At 49.3% G+C, this 27,978-nt stretch overlaps 1 protein-coding gene across 5 annotated transcripts in view; it reads right to left on the bottom strand.

The window, feature by feature from the left end:
* PTPRA (protein tyrosine phosphatase, receptor type A) overlaps positions 1-27,978 on the bottom strand; it is a 98,014-nt gene that overhangs the window by 24,139 nt on the left and 45,897 nt on the right. Inside the window, exon 4 of one of the 5 annotated variants that reach the window (XM_046939922.1) lies at positions 806-9,886. The exons of 3 other annotated variants lie outside the window; for them this stretch is intronic. The gene's annotated coding sequence lies outside the window, so the exon portion shown is untranslated. Of the gene's footprint in view, positions 1-805; positions 9,887-17,820; positions 21,930-27,978 lie in introns of those variants that run through there. One more of the 5 variants, XM_046939923.1, reaches the window with a different exon arrangement.

The following is a 27,978-nucleotide window of genomic DNA, read 5'->3' as shown; positions in this document are numbered from 1 at the left end:
CAAAAGGAGCCCAGGCAGCCCCTGGGGCATCACCAGCTCATCAAACAAAACCCCTGGAGCTGCTGCCGTTCCCGGCCATCAGCTGCTTTATCACTGTAAAAATGGATCTGGAGGAGAAAGCGAGTGCAAAATCCCCACGGCACGGCCAGCTCTGTCCCAGCCCCTCCTCTCTGCATCCTCCCAATCCCCCTGGGCAGCCCAAATAAATGCCAGCGGTTTGCCATACCCAGTTCCTAACATTATAAAAAGGGCCTCCAGAGCCCTACCCCAAAGCCAGAGCAACTCGAGCCTCCCTTCCCCCTCTGCTCCCTCCCTGCTGATTCGGAAACAGGGAGGAAATACTTGTAATGTTATCAACATAAACACAGCTCTTGGCCGGCTGCGGCATCCTGTGAGCGCTGCAGAAAAACACCCTGACGTCATGTCTTGGGCTCTGCCAAGGAGAAGGAGCCGGGTTCGCTGGGAATGGGGAACTATCGGCGAGCTGAAGGGTTGGCTGGAGGTGCTCCCAGAAAGGCAGGAGGGGTTTGTGCCCCGGGAGCTGCTGCCCCGCATGGGGATTGGGGGAAGGCTGGGTTTGGGCTGTAGGATTGTAAAAATAAGGAGCGATCGGCGATGGGAGGGGAAAAGAAGAAGGCAGCAGGAGCTTTGTAATGTAACAAGTGGTGGTGGTTTGTGCTGAGCTCGGCGAAGCAGCTCCCAGTAGGGTTAGACAAGAGCAAGTGCAAAAGGAAAGGGGGGAAATGTCTTTTCTTTTCAGTGGCAGAGAGCCACGAGCACAGCTCAGCCGTGCTGGAAGACAAACCTGCTGCTCCCTCGCTCCCTGTCCCCTTCTGCTGCTCCTTTACATTGCTGGAGCACCGGGTTTGTGCGGTGCCTGGCCTCTCCTTCCATCCCTGTGCAGTGTCTGCCATCTCACTCCATCCTTTCGCAAAGCAGAGGAAGCTGACAAAGGGGGAGGAGAGCGCTGGGTCCCGCCGGGATCAGGCTGGTCCAACTGCAGAGTGCTTTCGCAGCACCGATTCCCGTCATCCCCAACTTCTGGCTTTGCAGCAGGCTGTGTTACAGCAGGGTTGGCCATCGAGGGCAGGAGCTGCTGCTGGTGGGGAGGAAAAGCGTTCTGCTGCACTGCCACGGGGTGACTAATCCCCTGCATGTGTCTCCAAAGCTGGAGTGAAGGCTTTGATGTGTCACTGAGCATTATTCCCCCACCCCACCCTCTGCTTTTCCACACTTGAACAGAAAAGATGAATCACAGCAACCATTCACCCTTTCTTAAAACACACTTCTTTCTTTCTTTCTTTCTTCCCCCCCACCCCGTTTAAATAAACAGCCTGCTTCTCCTGGAGCAGCTGTACCAGTGCTGTGAAGGACGAGCTCAGGGCTTTGCTTTCTGCATCACCGAGCACCTGCCCAGCCTTCCACGGATCTCCACATCCTAAATTCCCACTCTCCACTCTCTACAACGGAGTGCTCTTTCAAAGCAAGACAGAGATCTCAATGGACATGCATCGAAAGGGTAATTAGGGACACCAATTCCACCTGGCTTTCTGGGGTGCAGAAAGCCTTCGTGCTGTCAGAGTGATGCTAAAAGGCCCCCCTACTGCTACAGAGTGCAGATCTCCAAGTTTCAGCCTCACCTACTGCTGCACAGCCTCACAAATGGGCTTTTTAACTCCCCAAACGAATGGCTTGTAGTGAGGGGACCAACAGTGAGTGCGGCACTTGAGGTGCAGCCTCACCTGTGTCAGTACAGCGGGATGATCCCCTCCTGCTCCTGCTGCCTGCACTACTGCTGGTACAAGACAGGATGCCGTTGGCCTTCTTGGCCACAAGAAGAGGGAAGAGCAGGACAGGGGAGCCTTAAAGCCAAGAAAAGGTAAAACAGAGAAAAATGGGAAACATGGGTGAGTGGGGTGGAAGAGAGCTGCCAGGGATGGAGATGGAGGTCTGGAAAGCAGAGAGCACATCCTTAAAGGCAGGAGTGGGGCTGCGTGATCCCAGCTCCATTCTCCATAAGCTGGAATAAAGAAGTCAAATCATACCGGACTATGTTTATTATTTTAAAGATCACGTTTTAAGGTTTCCCCTTCTTTGTTCCAGGCATCATTTGTAATAGAGAGAAAGCAAGCATCTGTGCGTTTCATCTCGCTGCTCGCTGTTGTACCGGACCGATTGCTTTTGGTTTAGGAGCCAGGACGAAGCACAGCCATTATGATGCATTTCGGAGAGCGAGCGCACGGTACGTGGGGAGGGAAAACAAGAAAACACCAAAATAAAACAAACGAAGGTGAGCACTGCACAGATCTGAGCTACGCTGCAAGCTGATGGAGCGTTGGGCAGCCGCAGGCTGAGCATCCTCCTTCACACAGCGGTGTTGGAGGGGATGGTTCCCAGAAGAGCTTTAAGATCTCCTCGGGGAGGCCGAGCTGCCAGGTTAGCACCGCTCGGCGACGCGGCGCTTTGTGCTTACCCTGAGCTTTGTGCTTACCCTGAGCGCGGCCGGGACGACGGCGTGGAGCCGGAGCGGGGAGCAGCCCCTGACAAAGCGAAATCCCTGTTTACCTGCCGTGGTTCTGCACCGCTGAGCGGTTCAGCCCTGTTGCCACAGTAACACTTGTGGTGTAGCCGAGATCACTGATTATGAAACTCGAAAAATCAGAGGCTGCTAATTAGGGTGTACTCCAGTGCTCAAATGGCTCCCGGTGAGCGATGTGACAATGGCGAGCACGGGGAAGACAAATGCCACAAAGCAACACGTTGATCAGCACCGAGGTGCTGCCTGCCCAGCAAGCAGCTTTTGGGGCAGCTTTAAAGCATTTGGGTTGTTTTCCTTCTGGTTACAAGCAAGACTCAGCGGAGCAGACCTTACTCTTTACATACATTTGCATTGTGTTGCATATATTATGCCCTTATTTGCAAGAAGGGCAGACACAGAGATAGCCCAAGCGTAGTGCAGGGATGCACTCCCAGCCCACAGCCTCTCTCTCACATTAGGAAGTTTGCAAACGAGGGGAACTGGAGCTGAAAACATTTCCCTCCTTCGCTGCTGTACGGGACTGCCAAAAGCGCTGGAAGCACATCTTGTGCTGAAGGCTCCAAGAATCGGAGCTGAGAATCTGCAGCGCTGCTGGATGTGCAAGCATTTCCAGCTCAACCTACAAGTAGGTTAGCAGAGCACACTGCAAGCGCAAGGAGAACGGCTCGACAGAGCAGTAAAAGAGTGACTGCTGCCTTAAAACAGAAATGTTTGCATTTGGAGTGACGTGGTTCAGTGGCACAGTGGTGATGGGTCAATAGTTGGGTTTGATGTTCTTAGTGGTCTTTCCAACCTTAATGAATCTGGTGCAGCTGGAGGAGTTGTTTCTAACCCTCCAGTAGGCTTGTTTACAGGAATTAGGCTTTTAATGCCACGCACTCGTGTCTGCAGTGCACTGTAAGCTGTTCCGATGCGACCACAGAGAGAACATCTGCTTTTGTGAGCAATTAGCCTAATTACCGCCAATTAGGGGGAATGAAAGTAAGAGAAGCGCAAGAAAACATGCAGAAGGCTGTCCTAGGAGGAGGGATGTCCCGACGCTCCCTCTGACACGTTCCTCCTGGAAGCAAAGCTTTTCTCATGTCCTTTGGAAGCGATTTCAATTCATTTCCAACTCCTGGATAAGCACATCTGCACGCGGAGCAATTTGAGAGGCTTACGATCACAGCCCGGAATAATCTGTGTGCAGACAACACTTGAGAAAGCCCAAATCCTTCAAATTATACAACTAGAAGCATCACAGAGGAAGAATCTGCAGCATGGAGCCAACGAGCATGGAAGGAGTGGGATGGGATGAAGGGAACAGAGCGGGTGTCCGAGAATACCCAGCAATGCCTGCACTACTGGGATGCTGGGGCCAGCAGGCTCATGAATCAGTCTTCTGCTCTTGCAAAAATACTGTCTGAAAAGGTTTGGAAAATGGTTCGTTAGAAAAAAATAATGATATAGAAGCTACAGCTATAAAAACAGATCCGTCTCCCAAATATTTCCTCTCTTCAGCCCACGCTCCTGAACAACGACCAAACTCCTGTTTTGCCTCCGGTGGCTCTATTTCCACGCGGGTATTTTTCTTTCCACGTGTCCTTGTGCAGAAGGAAGAGATGCTGAAGGGTTCAGAGCCCCACCGCAGAGCTGGGCACATCGCTCCCGCAGGGTTACGCAGACTAACGTGATTACACTCTGAAACAAAAAGGCAGCCAAGAAAGGCTGTTACTTTGGGATAAGTGGGGCTGATCTGAAGAGGCACTGCTCAGACAAAAGCCTCGGTGCATTTCCATGGTTACTGCCACACATCCCCTGGAGCAGAGGATGTCCTTCTCCTGTCGCAGGAGATGCTAACAGCCAGCAGCTATGCGCAGCATTTCGCTGGGCGAAGGGCAGAGAAACAATCAGATCGTGGAAGAAGAAAATGTGGGTTTCTTTTTTGTATTTTTCCTATTTTTCAGCACAACTATTGGGCACGATGGCTCTGCGATCAAAGCGTAGTCCTCAGTCCTTGGAGATACTGAAGCAAAACCTAAAAGAAAAATGCAGTTTCTTGTCCTTAGTGACTACATAATGGCCCAATTTGAGCCATGTTCTTCACGATTCACTCTGTATTTGAATCTCCCCAACAACATGACTGCAGCACTGCCGGTCAGGACTTCCATAGCAGCCTTCAAACCTTTCAGGGCACAGCGGGGAACAGTAACCAGCAGAAAAGAATAGGCACAACCCAAGCAAAGCCACCTCTGTTGCTAAGAAGAGAAGAATCCAACTGCATCTCCAAGCAATTGGAAGAGAAGAAGGTTACCAGGAGTAGTCAACATGCATTCACCAGGAGGAAATCATGCTTGACCACCCTGATAGCCTTCAGTGATGTCATCACTGGCTGGATGGATGGGGGGAAAGCAGTGGATGTTGTGTACCTTGACTTCAGCAAGGCGTTTGACACCATCTCCCACAACATCCTTGTTATGAAACTTAGAAAATGTGGAATAGATGAGTGAGTGGTGAGGTGGATTGAAAACTGGCTGACTGGCAGAGCTCAGAGGGTGGTCATCAGCAGTGCAGAGTCTGGCTGGAGGTCTGTAACTATCAGTGTTCCCCAGGGGTTAGTGCTGGGTCTGGTCTTGTCCAACATCTTTATCAACAACCTCGGTAAAGGGATAGAGTATACCCAAGTTTGCTGAGGATACAAAGCTGGAAGGAGTGGCAGACACACCAGGAGGCTGTGCTACCATTCAATGAGACCTGGACAGACTGCAGAGTTGGGCAGGAAGGAACATGATTAGGTTCAACAAGAGCAAGTGTAGAGTCTTGCCCTCAGGGAGGAATAACCACATACATCAGTACAGGTTGGGGGCTGACCTGCTGGAGAGGAGCTCTGTGGAGAAGGACCTGGGGGTCCTGACAGACAGCAGGTTGGCCATGAGCCAGCAGTGTGCCCTGGTGGCCAAGAAGGCCAATGGCATCCTGCGGTGCATTACAAAGAGCATGGCCAGCAGGGTGAGGGAGGTGATCCTCCCCCTCTGCTCTGCCCCAGTGAGGCTACATTTAGATACTGAGTCCAGTTCTGGGCTCCTCAGTTCCAAAAAGACAGAGATCTCCTAGAAGGAGTCCAGCGGAGGGCCACCAAGATGATGAAGGGCCTGGAGCATCTCCTGTATGAGGAAGGGCTGAGTGAGCTGGGTCTGTTCAGCCTGGGGAGGAGAAGACTGAGAGGGGATCTGATAAACGTTTATAAAGATCTAAAGGGAGGTGGGAGGCAAATGGATGAGGCCAGGCTCTTCTTGGTGGTGTGTAGCGATAGGACGAGGAGCAATGGCCTAAAACTTGAACATAGGAAGCTCTGCACTGACATGTGGAAGAACTTCTTTACGGTCAGGGTGACGGAGCACTGGCACAGGCTGCCCAGAGAGGTTGGGGAGTCTCCTTCTATGGAGATATTCAAGACCCGGCTGAATGCTGACCTGTGCGATCCACTGTAGGGAACTGCTTTAGCAGGAGATGGGACTCAGGGATCTCTTGAGGTCCCTACCAACCCCTGTGATTCTCTGAATGCAGATGTTGTTCTGAGGTTGCTTCCGCCTTGATAGCCAGGCTGCACTGTGTGCTCAGTTCTGTGCAACACCTCCACAGCGTTCCCTTTAGATTTTCATGGGCAAAGTGTTCTTTGTGCTGCAGGAGCATCGTAACAGGAATGTCATGGCGACCTGTTTCACCAGGAAATCCCCAGCCCAAACCACAACCAATTGCCTTCTGTCATCAAACCCACAAGAAACCGCAGAGCACGGTGTGGTTTCTACATCCTCAGTGGGGACAGCTGCACCTGTGGGGCCGGTAGAGAAATCCCCTTCACTGGTGCAGGAGGAACTGTGTCTGTGGTGTAACTACAGCTCTTCTGTATGGGTTTGTAGAGTCACAGAATGACAGAGCTGGAAGGGACCCACATGGATCACTGGTCCAACCCCTGGCTCCACACAGCACCACCCCAAAACCAAAGGAAGGAAAAGGACCACTGGAGCAATGGGAAGTCTACTTGAGGACACCCAAGGGAGGCCACCAGGATGGGCCCATCTTCCTCCCCTCTAGATGGAGCTCCAGGAGAAGCCTGAAGTCCCTTCCAACACAGAGGTGAGAGGTTGAGCCCGCAACTCAATCTGTTTTGGAAAAACCCAGGATGAAAGCCATCACAGTGTCAGACAGGTTATTCCCTCCTGCAGCACCACCCATCACATCGCACTCAAGACAGAACATCTCCCTCTCCTTCGCTGGGACACTTTTCAGCCCAAAACGGTGCCCCAGTGCCCGGCGCAGGGGCTGCTATTGATACTGATGGGGCAGCCGAAATAAATGGTTTCTTTAACATTTCCAGAGGTTTCATTTGCAGCAGGATCAGAGATATTTCATTCCTCCATGGATACGCTCCATCTCTGGCCATTTTGTGTGCAAAAGCACCAGCAGAGAATTTCAAGTTTCCTTGATGACGGCAGCCTGGATGTGTATGAAAGAGAGAACAGAGCGAAGGTAATGCTGGAACTCAGCTTTTATGGCCCATTCCCTTTTGCCAATAAACATCTTCCTGACCAGGCATTAAATATCACCTCGTGTCACTTCTATTTTAGTGACATTCCAACAAACACGAAGACTCTACAAGAGGGCTCAAACACTATGGATTAGCAAGCAGTGACGGCAAACCTGCAGGACCCAACTCTTGTGCAAAAGCGTTCGCCCTGCAAACACACGATTCCAGCTGGACCATCACAATGCTGCTAAATTTAACTCATTGAGACCCATCTGGGATGACAGAGAACTCCACCCACGTTATTTCTATTTCTATACAATGGCTGCGGACAGCACCAGAGACATCCCCATCTTTGAAAGTGTCCGCTGTCTCAGCCTTTTGAAAAGGCTTTGAAAAGCAGCGCTCCCACACAAACACCCCTTCCCACCACCCCCTTGCTAGCAGCATAATACACAGAAGGCTCCTCAGTCTTGCCATTAAATAAGAGATTCCCCTAGCCAGGCGTAAAATGGTACAGGAGCTCACACAGAACAGAGCCGGCTCTCTGTGGCTGCTTGTTGCTGTGCGAACACAAGACAAACCCTGTTGATGAAGCCCAGTGTTGTATTTGTCTGCTCGGTGGCAAAGACAAGCAAATTCATCTCATTTTGCCCTTGTGAAACGTGGCCCAACAACAACAAGGGGCAAACCTGCATCCGAACTCCCTCCTGTTCCTCCTAATTTGAACCAAATTGAGGTGGTTTGGTATCCTGGCTGGCAGAGCGAGCCTGGAGGGATGGGGATGGACTCACTGACAGAGGGTGCAATGATAGGAAAAGGGGTAATGGTGTTATACTAAGAGAGGAGAGATTTACTCAGAGGACAGTGAGGCCCTGGCACTGAAGATGCCCTATCCCTGGAGGTGCTCAGGGCTGGGTTGGATGGGGCCCTGGGCAGCCTGATCCAGCTGGGAGGTGTCCCTGCCCTTGGCATGGGCTGGAACTCCATAGGCTTCAAGGTCCCTCCCAACCCAATCCATTGATGATCCTATGATTCTAAATTCCAGATTGTTTATCTCAATGCTTGGTTTGTCCCAGCCAAGCTATACTTCACCCCAAGCCTCATTGTGCCCATACTGAGCAGGTGCAGAGGAAGAGGAGTGGTTATTTGAAGACCCTCTGCAAATGGTGCTACAACCAAAGGCAGGGAAGGGTACCTCCGCTGGGAGGGAGCAGAGCAAGAGATGTCATTTTGGGAAGTGCATATGGTTTGAAAATTGAATCCTACACATAGCAGTGAGGCAGTGGCACAGGTTGCACAGAGAGATGGTGCAGTCCCTACAGACACCCAAGGTAACGCAGGACGGGGCTCTGAGCACTGATGGAGCTGTGGGTGTTCCTGTTCATTGCAGGGAGTGGGACCAGATGGCCTTTAAGGGTCCTTTCCAACTCAAATGATTCGTATCTTCCGTATCAATCCATATGTTGTTGAGCAGAGGCAGACTTGCAGGCTCTGGAATAGGTGATGCCACCTTCCCTCCCTCTCAGGGAATTAAGTATCATGTGAGCTGAACAAGAAAAGAATCCAAAGTGCCCAAAGGCTGCATTGCTGCAAGCAAAGCCCCATATCGCAGCCACCACTCTGCAGGAGCTGCCAGCATGCAGCATGAGAGCTCGGGTAAGTGCTCCACAATCAGCCCACAAGATGAAGTGAGAGCAGGCTGATGGCAAACCCGAGCAGCCACTCACTGACTGGACTGGCAGCAAGGACACTGGGCACAGCTCAGTCCCTACAGCACACTTTGCCTTATGTGTGATGCTGTGCTGCAGGAAGGGAGCAGCACTTGCAGTCTCCACGTGATGTTCTCAGAGGCATTTCAGGTGTTGAGTGCTCCAACACGAGCCGGAGGAACCAGTTATAAATGGCAGATGCAGAGATGTTTATTCAGAGTCAAGCAACGAACATCAGCAGCACCCCTGACTTGTGATCCTTGTTGGCGTGGGCTGGGATTAAAATTAATGAGTTGAAAAATAAGGCAGTTACCCATGCTGCAAGCAAACCATCCCACCTCGCATCCTCAATGCTTCTGACTACCAGATATGGCTCCAGACAGAATTAACCCCCACCATCTCCCCACTGCTCTCTCTGGGCACACAGACAGGACTGCCAGCAGCCAACCATGACGGAACCATTGGCCAGGTCACATCCCACTGCTGGTCCTGCCCTGGGGATACCAAGGGATGGCCACAGGGATCCACAGCATCTGCAAAAGCTGTTTTAGTGCACAGAGAGAAGGAAAGTTTTGGGTGAGCCGCTTTAAGGATGTTTGTACTCCTCTCATCCCAGAATAGCCCACAGGAACGCACCAGCAGCAAAGCCATCTCTCTTGCTAGGAAGTTGCCATGTCTGTGTCACACCAAACATCTGTGCTTTTAAGCCCTGGATTTTCAAATTGGATCAATGTGTTTGGAGGGGGGAAAACATCCCAAATTGCTTGTTAGAGTTTCACCAAACAGAGACACCGTTTTTCCTTCCTGCTCACTCCATCACCTCTCCTCTCCTCCCTCTGTGGGCAAAGCAGTTCAAGAGATGGCAGGGAAAAAAGAATCGTCGACTCATTATGGTTGGGAAAGACCTCCAAGGTCATCATATATGTAGAAACAAGGGAAGTGGGAGAGCAGAAATGTGTCATGCAAACAACAGGGAGTGCTGGGTACTTTGGCGTGAGCTCATAGAAGCAGCTTGGAAGAGGAGAGCAAAACACATATGCTTTGATGAGTGCATCCAAACACCGCTTTGGCAGATACTGCTTCTGTAATTGAAGATGCTGCAGTTCTGCGACAGGGAGCAAAGCTTGAGCCCTGTAATAGAAGAGGAATAACTTTACATAAGATAGCCCGGGAGGACTGCGTCCGACCAGCCAACATTTCTGCATGTGATTTACTGCCATGGATTAGAGGGCTGCACACACTGCTCCTGCAGCAGGTCCGGCTCCTGGGCACCAGGCTGAAACCAGCTGGGCCAACTGCAGCCTTCCTCCCACGTTCCCCTGTGACCTTGTTGCCAGCCCTTCCCCAAAGCTACACAGAGGAAGCTGAGAAAAGCAGCAGGGCTGTAGCAGGTAATGCATTTTCCCGGGGAATGAGAAGCTAAAATACAGATGGTTTTCCGCAGGAAGCCTCTGTGGGCATCAGCAGCTATAATATAAATCAAGTGACAGCTCACCAACAAATCATAGAATCATTAAGGTTGGAAAAGACCACTTAGACCACCAAGTCCAACCCCAACCCATCCCACCATGCCCACTGACCATGTCCCCAAGTGTCACAACTCCACAGCTCCCAAGCACCTCCAGGGATGGTAACTCCACCCCTCCCCGGATAAAATCAGTGCATTGATCCTTTCCCCTTCCACATTCACAGCATGTTGCAATGGGATTATTCTGTATGTGTTGGCTCATCAGGGCTGTATTTCTGTTCACAGTGCGCAGAGGTGGTTATTCACACTGGGTCTGGCTCCATGGGACTCTCTGCATAGGGTGATCATAAACATCAGCTGAATCACACTTAAATTTGCTGGGTGCACCTCTAAATGGGAATGCTTGACACATGAACACGGACACCTGCGTAACTGGAAGAAGATGTTGGAATCTCACAACAAACACAGACGTGTGCACTGATGCATTTCCATTGCTGATCTGAGGGTACCTCAAAGGAGACCCCACTGTAGGAGACACAGGAGCCCTCCTGCCCTGATCCTGGCCCTATCAGCATGCACATGCTCCACGTCATCCCTTTCAACACCCTCCCAGCCCTCTGCCAGCTCTCAGCTGCAGCAGATTTTCCCCCTGCTGACACTTGTCCTCACTCTCACTCTGAAGATTAAATCTCTCTTTGGTGACAGCCAGGTCTAACGCATCTCAGACTATTGGTACAGAACTGATGTGCATTTCAAGTCCAATCCCCCACCAAAGGGGCTCCAAACATCCCAGCATCAGGGATGCTCATCTCAGCACCTCTGTTCTCTCTCCTCATTCAGTTTCTCTACTTAGATCTCAATGTGGGGCTGCAGATGCTCAAACAAAAGCCATGGAATGAGTCAATGATCTTTAGGGCCCCCAAATCACTCTATGATCCTATAATTCCATCCTTGGAGACCTTCAAAAGCCATCTGGACATGCTTGTGGGCACCCTGCCTGAGTGGGGGTTGAACCAGTCGACCTCCAGAGGTCCCTGCCAGCCTCACCCAATGCATGAGTCTGTGATTCGAACCCAAAAACCTCCATGTTGCTTTCCTAGTTTCTCACAATGACTCTCACTGGCTCCAATGTTATGCAGCAGCAATTAGTGCTAAGGCCAGGGTGGGACTCAAGCACCATTTCCATCTATTATAGATCTTACTGATGAAGGTGTGGCAATGATCAGTACCTACAATCCAAGTAGAGCAGGTAAGTCAAATCTACCTCACACGAGAGATGTCACACTCAGCCACAAAAACACCAACCAACTTGTCATGAGGTCAATGTCAACCAACTCATCAAGAGGTCCCAAAGGTTACCCCCACCCATAAGTTTATCTACCCAGAATGATCCTTTGGTGTATCCCCACTGCTCAGGACCAGCCCTGCCTGGAGCAGACCATGGCTCTACACTCCAGCAGCTGACAGCATCTTCATGTGGGGCATTTTTTGCTTTTCTCTCACCTCTAAAGGCCTGAAATGGCATGAGAGCCATTGGTGCAGCACATCCAAGCTGGTGTTCTCCCAGCTTGGCAGGTAGGAGCTGAGCTGCACACACACAGAAGCACAAGGGGCTATTTAACTGCACAAGCCCTGCAGTACCCAAGGGCTTGGTGAGGAAATCTGGCACCACTTACTCACAGTTGCTGGCAAGAAGTGGGTTCCTAGAGCAAAGTATTCCCCAGCTCTGGTCGAGGAACTGGTTGCTTGCCCTGACAAGCTGGAATGCAGGTGACAAGCTGGGTAGACAAGGACAGCAAGGTGTCCTGAATCCCAGTCTTTGATATACCCTGTAACGTAGGTTGTACCTCACTGTGTGCAAACTGCTGCCTCAGGGAGCCAGCTACTGTTTGGAGCATGCATGAATAATGGCACTGCTGTTTTTAATCCTTGCTGTACAGCCATCTTCCCTCTGTCAGACCATGGGAGTTGGCTGTCCTGCCTCCTTCCATCCATATCATAGAGGAAATCAATGCAGGGATCAAAGGTGGCTCAATTTACAGGTAAGGGGCTGAGCAGGTCGAGGGGTCAGCTCCAAATTCCCTCCTGGCTCAAGGAGAATTTCCAAATGCTTTGTGCCAGACAGAGCCTCCAGCCATGTAACCTGAGCATCAGTGCTGAAGAGTCGGAAGAGCAGAGGAAGGAGGGGAAAAAAAAGAGGTACATCTGGATTAATGAAAGCACTGAGTGACAAAACAAAAGGATGAGTTCCTCCCCTTTCTTCCAACTCATGTGACTGCGCTGGGTCATCCTCAAACAGCCCTTCATGTTTTACTGGAAAAGGAAAATTGGATTTCAATTCTTAGCCTGGAAGTCCTTTGGCTGCACGAGATGAAAGCAGCTCCACTCAGGAAGTGAAGCAACCACAACCAGGAGCTAAATCCTGCTGATCCAGGCCCCAGAGATCCTGCAGAAAAGTCTAACAAAAGTGGCCTTTTTTCCCCTCTTTTTCCTCAGCAAGACTGCAAAATGAAAAGCATTCTGGCATTCAGCTATCCGTACCCACCAGCAGCATCTGTGGTTTGGGTGGAAGACCTCAAGGTTTCCAACGCCACTTCTTACCCTCCACGCACATCTATCTCCCATGGTTTCTGGAGCAAAATCCATGTTGAGGCAGAGAGAAGTGTGTTATTATTTTATTTCTCATTGATCTTTTGTAGCGTTCTGATCCTCAGTGCTCTGTGGCAGCTCGGGAAGGACAGGTCCCAGCCTGCTGCTGAGGAAAAGAAGAATGTCTTGGGATGTTGCAGCATTCCCTCGCCAGTGTTCAAAGCCATCTGTCCACCTCGGGCCACGCCACTCCAGCTGTTTTCAGGCAGGGCTCCTCATGTAATCATGATGGCCTCGAGTCAGTTAAAGGCAGGGTCCGGGCTATATTTACCTTGGCACCTGACTGCCAATGCTCAGCCTTCCGGAGTCCTCCTATTTCTATCCCCAAGTAATGAGTATCCGGATGGTGGAGAGGGGAGGAATGAGGAACTCAGGTCTTTTGCCACTTGTACCCAAGCCCTTCACCATGGCCAACAGCAGCAGTTTGTCACGGTACTGGAAAACACTGAAGCTGTCAGAGAAAACTGAGATCCTTCTTTTCGGATGCCAGGGTCAGAGGGATTAAGCTGCTTCCAAAGTTGAGGTCCAAGGTCACCCAGAAGTACTGGAGCTAGTAAACAGCCCCATGATTGTTTCATAATCCGTGCCAAACGAGCCCACTGTACTGGATTCGTGTTCAGAGAGCTGAAACACCTGCTGTACATTACTTCAGAAGAAATTTCTCTTGGGGGAAAAAAGAAACCACTCCTTGCTACTGCTGAGGAACGCACCAACGCCGTGCTCCACGAGCCCTGCCCTCCCAACACACAGCATGGAAGATGTCCAACTGACCCAGTTCTCAAAAACTGGGTGCGTAAGGACAAGACCTTGTTATTTCCATTCAGAAAACATAATTCATGTGAGCCAAGGTACGTTTTCGACGTGTACAACCTACTGTCCTCTCCCAGCCTATTTAGGGAAGCGCTGCAGCGCGTGTTACCGTGGGGGGATGGCGTTATCCGCCGTGTAAAAGCCTGAAATGACACTGCCCTACAAAGAGCTGGGATAAATTGACCCCTCTAAGCAAACTGGTTGCCAAGCTTTTATCTTCTTTTCATTGTTAGCTGACGCTGAAGCGGAATAATTAGACGATACGGGGCTATGCAAGGCACTATTGGAAAGCCCTGCCTTGGCAACTCTATTGTATCTGTAATGCCCACGTTGACTATTATATATATCTACTGACTTGGAAAGCTGCTCCCAATTTCACACTCATTCAACGTAGGTGTACTTCTATCCAATTATCACGAGGGTGTATTAAGGCAATGAGTGGTGAATTTTGGATTGGGAAAACAAAGGGATTTCAAAAGGCCGGGGATGACTCCAGCTGGGTTTTCTCCTCCTTCATCCAGTCTAGACTTACAAGTCCCAGGACACAGATGACTTCCTTTTCTCCACCGAGGTTCTGCCACAGCATTAAAAAAGCACAACTAAGGGAACAATAAAGCATCAAGATGTGCCTAAAATTAGCAGTTTCCAAAACAATCTCAGTTTTTAAAACCTCAAGTACAATAAAAGCAAAGAGCAAGTGGGGCAATTATTTAAGAGTTGCAGGATAAAAGGAAATCTTGTTCGAAACTGTTATCGGGAAACCTATCTGTATTGTGTTTCAGTTTTGATACTGACTGAAATAACTTTCATGAAATCACCATTGTGCTGCTAAGAATTAGCTAAATTGAAGCAACATCCCATAATCGCCCTGCCTTGCCCGAGCAATAAATGCAAGAGCAGCCCACAATTGCTTCATTATTTTCTGCCAAGTTGTAAACTCCCATGCATTTGGCAATGGTCTTCCCTTCAAACACACCTTGCCTTCTCACACAGGGGAGGAGAAAAGGGATGAGATGATTTCCGTGTGGTCTTCAGCTATACTCATACTCACATTTTGGACCTCGCGTAGCAATAAAGCTGTAACTCCTGGGACTGCAAGGGAATGGGGAATTTAGGAGGAAAATGCCATAGCAGCATTTCTAATGGTATTCTTTTTAATATAAATCTTAAACATGGAGCAGTATTTACCAGGCTGCCCAGGGAGGTGGTGAAGTCACTGTCCCAGGAGGTGCTCCAGAACCATGGAGATGCGGCACTGAGGGACGTGGTTATGGGCATGGAGGATGGATTAGAGCTGGCCTTGGGGATCTTAGAGGTCTTTTCCAACCTTAATGATTCTATGATTTCATACAACAGTAGTACCAGAAAAATACTCCTCCTGTTGCCAAGGAGGATTAAAGTGTCCTTTAAAATAATATTTAGGATTCATTACTGAGAAGAGGCATGCAGAAACTGGCAGGGGACTGGAGATTATGCAGCATCCAGTTTCTGCTGTCCCTCACAAGAGGCAGAATTCAGAAGGAATTAAAGCTGTCAGGGGGCTAAAATTGCTGTGAAGGACCTTTCCTGCTGAAAAGCCATCTCCTTTCCCAAGAACAAACCCATTTGGGTAAGGGGATGGACGTGCCCTGTGCTGCCCATAAGCATGGATCCAAGGGAAGCCCCTGGAGTCTTGGTTAGGAGAGGACATCCGAGATAGAAATGCCCACTGTCTAGTTCAATTTCTCACCCTTGAGACAAGGTAATATGAGCCCTATAACAGAGGATCAACTAAAGATGAATATTATAGCTCATGTGGCCTCAAAAATAGACATGCAGGCACTGGGGTAATACACTGTATACTGAAACTGGTGTTTCAAGGACAAATATAACCATGAAGTCAGCAGCTGCAGTGCTGCTGATACTCTTCAGAGATGTAATGAATAATCTTTTTGTTTTCCGCTGAGGTTAAATAACAGCTTTCCTTGTACAGGTTCTCCATATGAGCCCTATGGGATTGGGTTGAATGCCCAAACCCAGCATCCTGTTGCTCAAGCACACCACAGACCTCAGCTCCCCGCGTTGCTGCTTTATGCAACACTGCAACCTTCATCTTCCCTGCCCCAATCACCAAAACAAACTTCAATCCATCTCCTTCCTAAATGCTCTCCTATCTCTTCCCTCCTCCCACATCCTCCAACCTCTTCCTCTACCACCCAATATACAGCTTGCTGGCAAAGTCACTCTTTCTAGGTAAGAAATTACCCTCAGATCTCCCCATCCCTCCTTGGAAACTCACATGCAGCCAGAGATGCTCGCTTCCCTTCCCATTAGAAGAAGCAGAGCCACGCTGTAGATAACAAGGCTGGTGGTTGACCACTTGTGGTGTTCAGGCCATGATTCAGCCACCGCTCGTCAAGAGCTATTAGCCTCACCATTTAGCATTACCACCAGGCCAAATCCTAGCATGCCTCTTTTCTTGACACCAAACTGCACGGATGACTAAGACCAGAAGGGAGAGGAAATCAAAGGTCGATAGCCAGCTATGCTCTGCCCAAATCCATGACCCACTCGTAGCAATGTGCAGCCCAGCAGACAGCACAAAGGGTGTTTCTTGTGGGGGAAAGCAAAGGAAAAACGATTCAAACCTCAGTGGAAGAGCATTCAGCTTCTAAGCTCCAGAGCTGACACCCTACTGGTATGAGCCAGTGTTGGGAGATGCTTCAACTGAGGTTTCAGAAGAGCGATCATTGCTACGGTGGTTACACCCTTCTACATCTAGAAAGAGCCAGAGCAAAGGCTAACAAATCTTTTCCAATTTAAAATGCTATGGAGTAACAGAATCACAGCCCAGAAACACATTAACCCTGTGACAAATGGCTGTGACCTGTGCTAGTTTTTAATCCAATCCCTAACACCAGCAGCAACAGCCCACCTCCCTCCCAGACCTCTGAGCGGAAGGAAATGAAAACCAGATGACCTGGACAGGGAACGGATCGATTAGATCATCTCATCCTACCCACCATGCAGCACAGGGCTGCTCCCTACCAGCACCTTCCCAAATACTCCATCCCGACTCACTCAGAGGGGTCCAAAGCAATGGAGTTTTCCACCTCTTCCCTTGGGATGTTACTTCTCCCTGCAGACTAAAACACCCCGTGGCCAGGAGGCCTTTCCTATCAGACTTTCCTCTTGAAAATACCTCCATTTCAATTGGCAGTCTCCATCTCTCCCCTGCATATGTGCATTTATGAACTACACTAATTAAACAGATTAATACTAAAAAGAAATTACAATATAGGAATAAATTAGTGTGTTTTCCTTTTATCCTCTAAGAAAAAGCCCAAGATGTCAAAGGAAGTCTGAGCCTCTCTGACATCTTCCGTTCTTAAATTGGTCCCACTGCTCATAATTACACCTCCCCTCTGCCCATACAAGTTAATTTGATTTCCTTTCCTTTCCCCCCTCCTTTTAAAGGCAGAAGGGATGAAGGCAGAGAAAAAAGGGGAAGGAGAAGGATCAGGAGAGAGAGAGAAGGATCATCCCATTGGACCCGTCTAACTGGCTACAGCAGCCCCAGTGCATATGGAAATGCAGGCTCCGAAGCCTTGTCTGATGAATATCCATAATTCCCTTTTAGACTGGCCTTTCTACAGCAGGTAACAGCCTCTTCACATAAATACACCGACTGAGCATCAAGAAGAGAAAGGCTGACTTATGGTCAAATGGCAGCCAGAAGCTTTGAAAATGAAGGACCAAGAAGAGAAGTGATGGGGAAAGATGAAAGTTGAATGGCCATCCTGGGCTTATCTACACCAATGTGTTGCCATGCAACTGTGTCTAAAGAAGGGCTGTAAGAAAGGACAGACTCCTCAGCAGGGTCTGCTGGGATAGGACAAGGGGAATGGTTTCAAACTAGAACGGGGGAGATAGAGACTGGATGTAAGGAAGAAGGTTTTTTTTACAATCAAACCCTCCAACTCAAATGATTGCATGACTCTATGAAAGCCAAAGAGAGCATTTTGGTGGGAGGGTTGAGGTGGGAGCTGCCGTGCAGAGGGATGGGTGGGAAGCTCGTGCTGCAGAAGGCCTCTCTGTTTGCAGAGTCATTTCCCACCCTTGCACGACATGGTCTAATATTTAAAAATATTCAGCTGACCTCAGCGTGTCCACACCTCCTGTGCCCTTTACTTTTCTGATGGCTTCTGGAAAGTGCACGACCGTCCCAACTGCAACAAGCAAAAGAAGAGCCAGGAATTCATGGAGAGGTGCCAAGCCTGGAATTTTGTTTTAAATATGCATTAGAAAGAGCTGTAAGAATAAATGCACGTTCTGAGCGCCCTACTGCTTCTTAATGGACCGAAATAAAGCGGTCTTGGAAATAGGAAATGCAAATTGGAGGGGAAACGTGGAGCACAACCAGGCAGCCTGCCCTTCCTTCACTGCACGGCTCGCTTTCTTGGCTGCGAGGCGCGGCGAGGAAGTGATTATAAAGCATTTATTTGCAAAATCGCAGCCAATAAATCCAAGAGCAACAGTTACCCTCCCTCGCACCGCCCGCTCCTCGGTGGTGGGAACGGAGGAGACATGAAGGACCAATGGGTGGGCAGCAGCCATCCCTTCTCAGGCTTTTTGGAACTGATGATACCCCTAAGGAGCAGCACAGGGAGAGGCTGTCCCATAGCTCTGTTGTCTCAAAGCCTACGAGGGAAAATAAAAGCCCTAGACAGGCTTTGAGCATTGCAAGTGAGTCACAGGATCACAGAATGGATGGGATAGTGGCCCTTAAAGACCGTCCAGTTCACACCCCCTGCTGCATCTGAAGTGATATGAATACCCCTTTCTTGTAAAGGTGTTCTGAAAAAGGGACTAGCTGTTGAGAGAGGGGCTGAGTAAGGGAGAGCAATAGAGAAAATAAAACAGTACAGACAAAGCCGTCCAATTCCCCTCCCCTTTCCTGCAGATAAAAACCAATAGGCTGTTCCATCACAAGCAAACCACTGAATGCAACTCGCTGCCTGGAAAATCACTGAGGTCAAAAGCACGACAGAAAAAGGAAAAGGGATTAAACAAACGGATGATATAATCTACACAGCTATAACTCAGCCCTTGGAGATATAAATAGCTGCACTGCGGGGCTCAACTTAACCACTAATTTGCAGTGCAGTCAGGAGGGGTGCAGGCGCCCACCCCCATGAGCAGATTAATCTGTAATTGCTCTTCATACATTCCTGACACCTTGCTTTGAAGTGCTGAAGCTGGTACCACCTCACAGCAGGGGCTGGCCCTGGGAAGGGCTGAGACGTGCCTTGCCGCTGCTTCAACCTGTGCACACCAGAGAGGAGATGGCTCTAACCTACAGGGACAGGAGATGATCAAAGCCTGGTATTCTCCAAAAAGGAAAGCTGGATGGAGGCGATGGTTCAGGTTTCACAATGTTTTTGTAAGACTTTAATTGCAAATAAACACCGATTGAGATATTCAAATGCTTCAGAGCACTTAAATCACTTCAGAGCCTTTGTAAATCCCTCTTAAAATACGAGTGAAGAACAGTGCATAGGGTGCTGATGTGATGGGAGTAGGGCCAGCAGGAACACTGAATCATAGAATGGTTTGAATTGGAAGGGACTCTTAAAGGCCATCTGGTCCCACTGCCTGCAATGAACACAGGGACACCCACAGCTCCATCAGTGCTCACAGCCCCATCCAGCCTGACCTTGGGTGTCTGCAGGGATGGGGCACCCACCATCTCTCTGTGCAACCCGTTCCAATGCAACATGAGCTGGTGGAGATGGTGGCTTTCAGAACGGGTCCCCAACCAGTCTCCATCCCCCCATTCTGTCCACCTTCCTTGACTCATCTTGTTCCACTGGAGGGAGGTGATGAGAGATGATCGAAATGCAGCAGTACTTGTCCTGTCTTGGCACGCATCCCCTCTTCTACTACGTTAACTTTTAGAGGAGAAGTTGCTACAGTCTTCATAGAATCAAAGAATCACAGAGGATCTTGAGCTGGAAGGGGCCCACAAAGACCACCAAGTCCAACCCGTGGCTCCACACCGCACAGGGCTATAATTTATCCCAGTGTTCACATTTCTAACATCTGCACTTCTGAGGAACACATCCTTGATGGCTGGGGGACTGGCTGTGTGTTCAGTGCTTTTCTGGCTGCATCCAACCATCCCCTGTACATAGAACCATACAGTCATTAAGGCTGAAAAAGACCTCTAAGATCACCGAGTCCAACCCCAGCCCATCCCATCATGCCCACTGACCATGTCCCCAAGTGCCACATCTCCACAGTTCCGGGGCATTTCCAGAGATGTCCTGCAGCTTTAATACCTGCCAGTGTTCTGCCCTTACTAATGTGAGTCCCCAGAGCATCTAAACCTCATTAGTTCTCCATCACACAAAAAATACCAGGTATTTAATGACCCTCCCTCAGGATATACATAGAATGATAGAATTATTAGGGTTGGAACAGACCACCAACATCATCCAGTCCAATTGTTAAATACACATATATGTACCCTGGTAGACCACTTAACAGATTAACAGATAATTTAATGTAAAAGCGTGGCAAAGGGGAATTCATATCTGATACCCAGTTCTGCAGGCCTGTACCAAAGCCAGAGGGAGCCCTCTCTGCTTCTCCTGCTCCAAGCCAACACCCTGCTACATCTTCCAGAAGTCAGCTTGTTTGCTGTCCAATGGAAAGGCTTCACACCTACTTTTGCTTTCTGTTTAGCTTGCATTGAAGCTATCTTTCACTTGGGGTGAGCTCTGAGTTCAGCAAGCGCCTACATCTGAGGAACTGCATTCCTCCCCACTCTGTCAATAAAAATAGGTGCATGGACAAAATAATGAAATTGTAAAGCAGACCATGAGCCACCAGAGAAGAGCTTCCCCTCCCTTTTGTACTCACAACACACACTTCCTTTCCCCGTACTCCGAAGCAGTGATGCTCAAACCACAGAATAAGGACCAAAGGTGAGCCTGGGCGTCTCAGTGATCATCTGCACCACATCGTTTTAACAGCATTTCCAATTAAGCACTTGATAAGATTAATCATCATCTTCAGCCAGCTGACAGCCATTCAAAAAGCACAGCAACAGCCACTTTAAAAACAATGAAAACTCTTAAACACCTGCCTGAGGGATGAACAAAGTAGTGTCGAGCAGATATTATCTATTTTATTAAAGGGCAAATAAAATTGAACCAGGGAGAAGATGTTTTAAAGCAGTTAATGGAGAAGTGGGCATCTCTCTAAAACATCTTCCCAAATGATACATTTCAGGCTGTAGTCAAAACACATAAAAGTAAAGAAACAGCTATTAAACAGGTTTGGATGGAGCCTCTGGCTCGTGCTCAGGAAAAGGAAAGCCTTTCAAAAGCGAACACATCCGCCCCCAAAGCAAAGAGATGTAATTAGGGAAGGAGCAACCAAGAAGAGGAGGCAAAGCTGATCATCCATGGGCACCTGCCTGAAAAGCAGAGGCACATCAGGAGTCTTGGTTTGCTTGGTGCCTGAGGACACTTGGCTGTGTCCTCGATGTCGTAACTGATGGTGGCAGCCAGGATGAGCACAGGGAGCTGGGGCATCGCTACAACCCAACGGGCTGAGCCAGCAGCTGGGAAGGGGAGATGTTATTGCTCTCTACAAGTCCTGAAAGGAGGTTGGAGCGAGGTGAAGGTTGGCCTCTTCTCCCAGCTAACAGAGATAGGATGAGAGGTAACAGCCTCAACTTGTGCCAGGGGGTAGGGGATAGAAAGAGTGGTGATGCATTGGCACAGCTGCCCAGGGAGTGGTGGGGTCACCGTCCCTGGTGGTGCTCCATAACCATGGAGATGTGGCACTGAGGAACATGGTCAGCGGGCTTGATGGGATGGATTGGGGTTGGACTTGATGATCTTGGAGGTCTTTTCTAACCTTAATGATTCTGAAAATTAATTTCCTGCGCTCGGTCACCTGGGGAAACAAATCTTCATAATGCACACCGTGTACACAAGCTCTTGCCCAGCCGAGCAGGAGGCACAGCCCTATCCTGGTGGTGCTGAGCTCTTCCTGCAGGTGCTGCCAGCCCATGGGCTGCCTTTCTTTAAGATCAGCAGTTTTCCAAGCAGTGACACACGGTGAGCTGGCCCGAAGCGCGCGGTTAACGCCCACGCAGCTGAAGGCAGCGATCCATTGTAACTGTAGTTTCAAAATGCTTTTTCAACCGTAATTTTGGGCACGGTTCAGCTGTGTCTTCAAGAGGACACCTGGACCAGACAAGGGAGGGGAACCCCTGTCCTCGCCGAGGGCTTCAGCTGTGCATCCATCCCTTGATGCGGGCTGGAAAGAAAGCACTCAAGCAATGCACCCCTCCCTGCACAGCCCATATCATAGAACCATAGAATGGCTTGGGTTGGAAGGAACCTTGAATGATCATCCAGTCCAACTCCCCTGTATATCAGAGAATCACAGAATGGCTTGGGTTGGAAGGGACCTCAAGGATCATGAAGCTCCAAACCCCCCCACCCCCTTCAGGCAGGGCCACCAACCTCCAGATCTAATACTAGTCCAGGCTGCCCAGGGCCCCATCCAACCTGGCCTTGAACACCTCCAGGGATGGATGGGGCATCCACAGCCTCTCTGGGCAGCCTGTTTCAGCACTCTCACAGTAAAGAACTTCCCCCTGACACCCAACCTAAATCTTCCCTCCTTCAGCTTAAAACCATTTCCCCTTGTCCTGCAAATGTAGGGCTCCACCATACGGAGGTCTTGAGCACCTCTCCTGACCACCCCAACTGTATTCCTTGGCTTCAGCTCCTCCTCGAGCCATCCTTCCTGCTGTCTCATTTCATCTCCCTTTCCTGCAGCCAAGTAGGAATGGTCTGTAGACTTTCCTGCTCATTCCCACGTATATTTCAGAAGCCCAGATGGAAGTTCAGACGTCATCCCAAACACAAAGCGCATTGCAAAAACAAATGCATTTGAATACTCCTTGCTTCCCTAGCACAGCTTCGTAGTATAAATTCCATCCATCATGACACATTTCACTTTCCAGAGCTTTTTCCCTCTCTCCAGCTCTTCAAACAGCTCCTTGACCTTGCTGGTTTGCTCATCAAAGCATGCAGACCAACACCATCAAATGGCAGCACCTCACTTCCGAGCTGTGAGGTTTGCAGACATTCAGTCAGTGCTGCCACGAATGCTCTCTGCAGCAGCAAAACCTCACAGACTGCAGTATTAATTTCCCCAAGTGTAGCGTGCACATCACTGCCTCATGAAACCAGAGCCTGCACAGAAGCACCTGGATAAATAACAGAGACAGGGCGTACGCCTTGCAAATACATCGAGCTTGACAGGTATCTACGCAATGCACTCAAAATGCAAGCCTGGGAATTAAATTCACTGTCAACAAGCAACAGTCAAGCAAAACCAAGCTTCCCTTTATCACTTTCCTCCCCCAGATTATCCTTCCTCCTTGTACCAGGAATAATTTACCTCTCCCCTCGGCTCCGCAGGTAGCAGCTGGCTTCTCTCTCGGTCTAAGGGTTATCACGTTAGGATCAGGCTCAGAGCAGTTGGCTCTCTGGGTAAGACTGATGAAGCTTTTTGTCTCAGAACTGGAGGATTTACGCATCAAAAGCTTGTCTGCCTCTCCACAGCTGCTGTAGCTTACCTGCTAGCAGACACTGCTTCCCATAAACCACGTCTACCTTACATCGCCATGGGTGGAACATGGCAGTACTTGCAAACATACTGCTGTTCCAGAGAGTAACTATTCCAGCCTGCCTTATCCTCCAATGTACATCCACATTATTTATTTATTTATTTATTTATTTATTTACCTCCAAAATGACTGGGTGTGAAAAGGGAGCAGGTCCCCAACCAAGCAGTGCTTCCTCACCGCAAGGAGATCATGCATGCATGTACAGCATGACGAATCTGCCTAACCATGGACTGGAGATGCAAGAAGTCCCCGTGCTGCTCATCACCTTCCTGCATCATATATAGTATACAGCTGTAGGGTGTATTTCTGTGATTTCTTGATCTTTGGTTTGACTAAGATGGGACTTCAACTCTGTGAAAGAGTAGATAACAGCAGGATGAGGGGAAATGGTTTTAAGTTAAAGGAGGGAAGATTTAGTTTGGATATCAGGGGGAAGTTCTTTACTATGAGAGTGGTGAGGTGCTGGAACAGCTGCCCGGAGAGGCTGTGGCTGCCCCGTCCCTGCAGGTGTTCAAGGCCAGGCTGGATGGAGCCCTGGCCAGCCTGGTCTAGTATTAAATGTGGAGGATGGTGGTGCTGCCTGTGGCAGCAGGGGGTTGGAGGTTGATGATCCTTGAGGTCCCTTCCAACCCAAGCCATTCTATGATTCTATGATTCCACGAAATGTTCATAGCTGTCCCCTCCACCTTCAGCGTCCTCCCCATTGGTACTGCAAACAAACTGGTCAGAGAGGTGCCCCAAACAGCCTATGAAATAACTGCACTCTTCACCAAAACCCCAAAGCAGGGCTGATGACACCTCCTTTCCTTGCATTACGTAGCAGGCACTTCTGCCACCCAGTTTACCCAAAAAGCTCTGCGAAGGCGCTGACGGAGGTCTCCTTTGCCGCAGGTTGGCCATTGCCACTCGGGGTTTCCTGCTGAAGACCTTTCATCTGCTCTGCTGCTTTGTTTGCTTTCTGTCATCTGACAGTGGGGACCTTCTCTGCTGAACAGTGAGAATGGGGGATGGAAAGCCAACATCTGCACTGAGGATGCTCTGAACTCGCAGGAATGGGTGATTTAAAAGAAAGGAAGCACTGCACTGCTCCATCCTTCGGAGGCATGTCCAGCTTCCAGCAATGACTAAGGAGACTGAATGCCTTCCCTTCCGTGTTCTCACTTCCTCAACCTCTCATCTCCTCTCATTGTTCTTACCACGATTAGATAAGCTCTGGTGGCAAGGAATGTGTGCTCACCTCTGTTACACAATATCAAGCAACTGGAGGAGTGCAGGTTTTGCTGAAGCTAAATCAGCGTAATTTGCTCAGAAAAAGATCATTTTAATCACCCACCGCATTCTCTGCTTGCTGTGAAGGATATATTCTTTTCAAGGAGACACAGATCAACTCATTCCTTTCATGGAACCAATACAATCAAAACAGAAATGTGTCTGAAGCCAGTGACATGAAAAAAAATACTCCAGATTCAGTTGCATCTAACTGTGTTTGACTGTAATTACTGTTGCTTGACCTCAGTGCCCGCATAATGTTGAGAAAACCCTCAAAACTCAGCAAGAAACACCACCAAGAAGCTGAATACAGGATGCAGATGACAGCTGCAACCCTCCCAAAAGTTTGGGCTGTGGCTGCTGCAGAAGGGCGAGTAACCACCGACCTGGTGCTGCTTCCCGTCCCACGCAGCTCAGATGTTTTCAAGGTCATATTGCAAGAAGAAAATAATGAGAAAGTCGCCCGTTCTCAAAATTACATGAGAGCTGTTGCATTCTGTGCACCGATCGTTGCGCGAAATGAACAACCTGAGTGCGGGCAGCATTGAGATTGGGTCTTCCTAAACACCTGCAGGAGGAAGCCTGTTTGCAGAACAAACCACCAGGAAAAAAAAAAAACTGCTATTCAGGGAGGTTGCTGTCAGCAGCGAGAGGGAGGAGAGATGTTTGTTTATAGGCAGCAGCTCCAGGTATGGCCAGCAGGTCCCAGCATGCAGCCCAGCACGGCTTCTGTAAACAGCTGTCTCATTCTAGTCCGCAGCCCAACGCTGGTAATGTGTGTTCAGTGCTGATGGTTGGGTGCTGTTGGTGTCTAACAGGCCAGAAATCAGCTCGCATCAGCAATGTCAAATTCAGTGTGGAAGTCTGAAGGGTCGTGGAGAAGCCTGTTTGACTTAGAATCATAGAATGGTTGGGGTGGAAGGGATCTTAAAGCCCACCCAGCCCCAAACCCTGCCATGGGCTGAGTGCCCAGCAGATCAGGCTGCCCAGAGCTCCATCCATCCTGGCACCTCCAGGGATGGGGCACCCACAGCTTGTTTGGGCAAAAGAGCACAACTACTTTGGACTTAGGAGCACAAGCACTGCTGATCTGTGATTTCTGTTCTTCTCAGCTTGGTCATCATCCAGTGCAAATGCCACCACGGTGAAGAGCTTTGAAGACAAAGGAAGGTCCTCTTGGCCATGTGACACACGAAGGGTGAAGGACGAGGTTGGATCCTGACTTGTCATCTCCCCTTTGCTTCTCCTGCAGTTTGCTCACAGCTGCCAGGTAATGAAAACAATGGCACAATGCTCCTTCCTGAGGAGTGAGGAAACGGATTTGGGGGTTCTGGTTGAGGCAAGTTGAATCTGAGTCAGCACTGTGCCCTGGAGCCAAAGGAGCCAACCGTACCCTGGGGTGTACCAGGCCCAGCACTGCCACCAGGCGAGGGAAGAGTGACTCATGTTCTGCTCTGTGCTGCTAAGACCTCACCTCCAGCACCGGGTGCAGGTTTGGCACACAGCATAAGGACATCAAACTATCACACAGCACACAAAGGAGGGCTGTGAAGACGTCCCCTAACTTCCCTCAGCTCCTGGAAATCTCCTCGGTCCCCACCAATGGCTGCAGCAAACAGTGCCTCTTCACAGCCTCCCCTGCTCGTGCTCTGACAACAAATTAAATTTCAAGTTAATAAGGGAACGCATACCAGAGGGGCGAGCCAACCACAATTACTGACTATTATCTCTCAGGAAAGATCTTTCAGTTATTGTGGGTAACGCAGGAAACATCAGCTCAGCGATCAGTGCTGCTGGTGACGGCAAGAAGAAAACCACACGCATTAAAGCTATTGTGCAAATCCACAGGGCATGGCGTCTCGGCTCCCACCTCCCAAAAGATGCTGGCAGACACGGCTGGGAGAGGCACAGGGAAGGGCATGGATGGTTTGAAGGTGGTGAGCAGCTTATGTTGGGACTCCGGAACAGCACACTGCTCACCCATGGCTTCTAACACGCAGAAAAGCTCATGCCAAGACAAGCACGCCACTTGCACTATCATTAATTACAGAATCATATAGATTGTAAAAGACCTTCAAGGTGACCAAGCCCAACCATGAACCTGACCCACTGAGTGCAACACTAAACCACATCCCCAGTGCCGCATCCTCACATCTGTTGCTTTCTACATACATCTGTGTTCTTCTCAAAGCGAGTGATGGGAGCACAGAGGCACCACCCAGAAGGCTCAGCTCTCAGCCATGCACCATGAGCTTCAATTCTTCAGTAGACAAAGAAACTCTTTTCATCACTTTCCCCTATCAAGAGCAATCTTTGAGAAAACAAGCACATGCCAGGCAAAGTGTTTTAGGTGAACAGCATAACGTGTTCATCTTTTCTACTGCCTCTGCCAACTTTTCCACCTTTTATCCTGTCCAGAACAAAAAAATAAAGGATTACAAGGAAACTATTTAATACCAGTAAGTCTGGTCAAATTTTCAGTGATGGATTTACAGAATCACAGAATCATAGAATGGCTTGAATTAGAAGGGACCTCAAGGATCATGAAGCTCCAACCCACCCGCCACAGGCAGGGCCACCAACTTCCCTATTTAATACTAGACCAGGCTGCCCAGGGCCTGGGCAGCTGCTCCAGCACCTCATCACTCTCATAGTAGAGAACTTCCCCCTGACACCCAACCTAAATCTTCCCTCCCTCAACTTAAAACAATTTCCCCTTGTCCTGCTGTTATCTACCCTTTCACAGAGTTGACTCCCCTCCTGTTTTCAGAATTCTGAGTAAAATAATAAGCCAACCTCTGTACATGAAACCTGGTTTTAAGTCACTCCAGCTTCAAGTGATTCTTTCGTAGCTCTTCCTATTCCCGTGAGACATCACAATTTTAAATATTGGATAATTTGAGCCTGCAGCTCGGAGGTTTCTTCCAAACATCAGCCTTTTGCATTTGGAAGACAGACTGATGACACTGTACCTAATGTGCTTAATTAGGAATTTATAGAAAGATCTCTCCAAGAGAACCGAAAACCCTTCAGATGACATGCTCTGAGTGCCAAATCAAGAGCCCATCTATAATGACTGTTTACTCCCATCTTCTATGTGTTTCAGGCCATGCTGTTTCAATCAGCAGTTCCTGCCATTGATGGAGTTGTTCCTTCCAGCGATGGAGCTGAACTCCAAGAGAGGTCAAACATAATTGTCCTGGGTTCCCCCTAACCGGGGGATGTGGCTTTTTAAAAATCATGCTGGGATGAGAAGGAAAGAGGTCAGTGCATAAAATAAACACACACATCAGGATGCTGTCACACAGCCCAGTCCGCCCAGTATGGAAG

Source organism: Gallus gallus, chromosome 4 (genome assembly GCF_016699485.2).
Source record: "Gallus gallus isolate bGalGal1 chromosome 4, bGalGal1.mat.broiler.GRCg7b, whole genome shotgun sequence".
NCBI lineage: Eukaryota > Metazoa > Chordata > Aves > Galliformes > Phasianidae > Gallus > Gallus gallus.
This window is presented reverse-complemented; position numbering and strand designations above follow the sequence as displayed.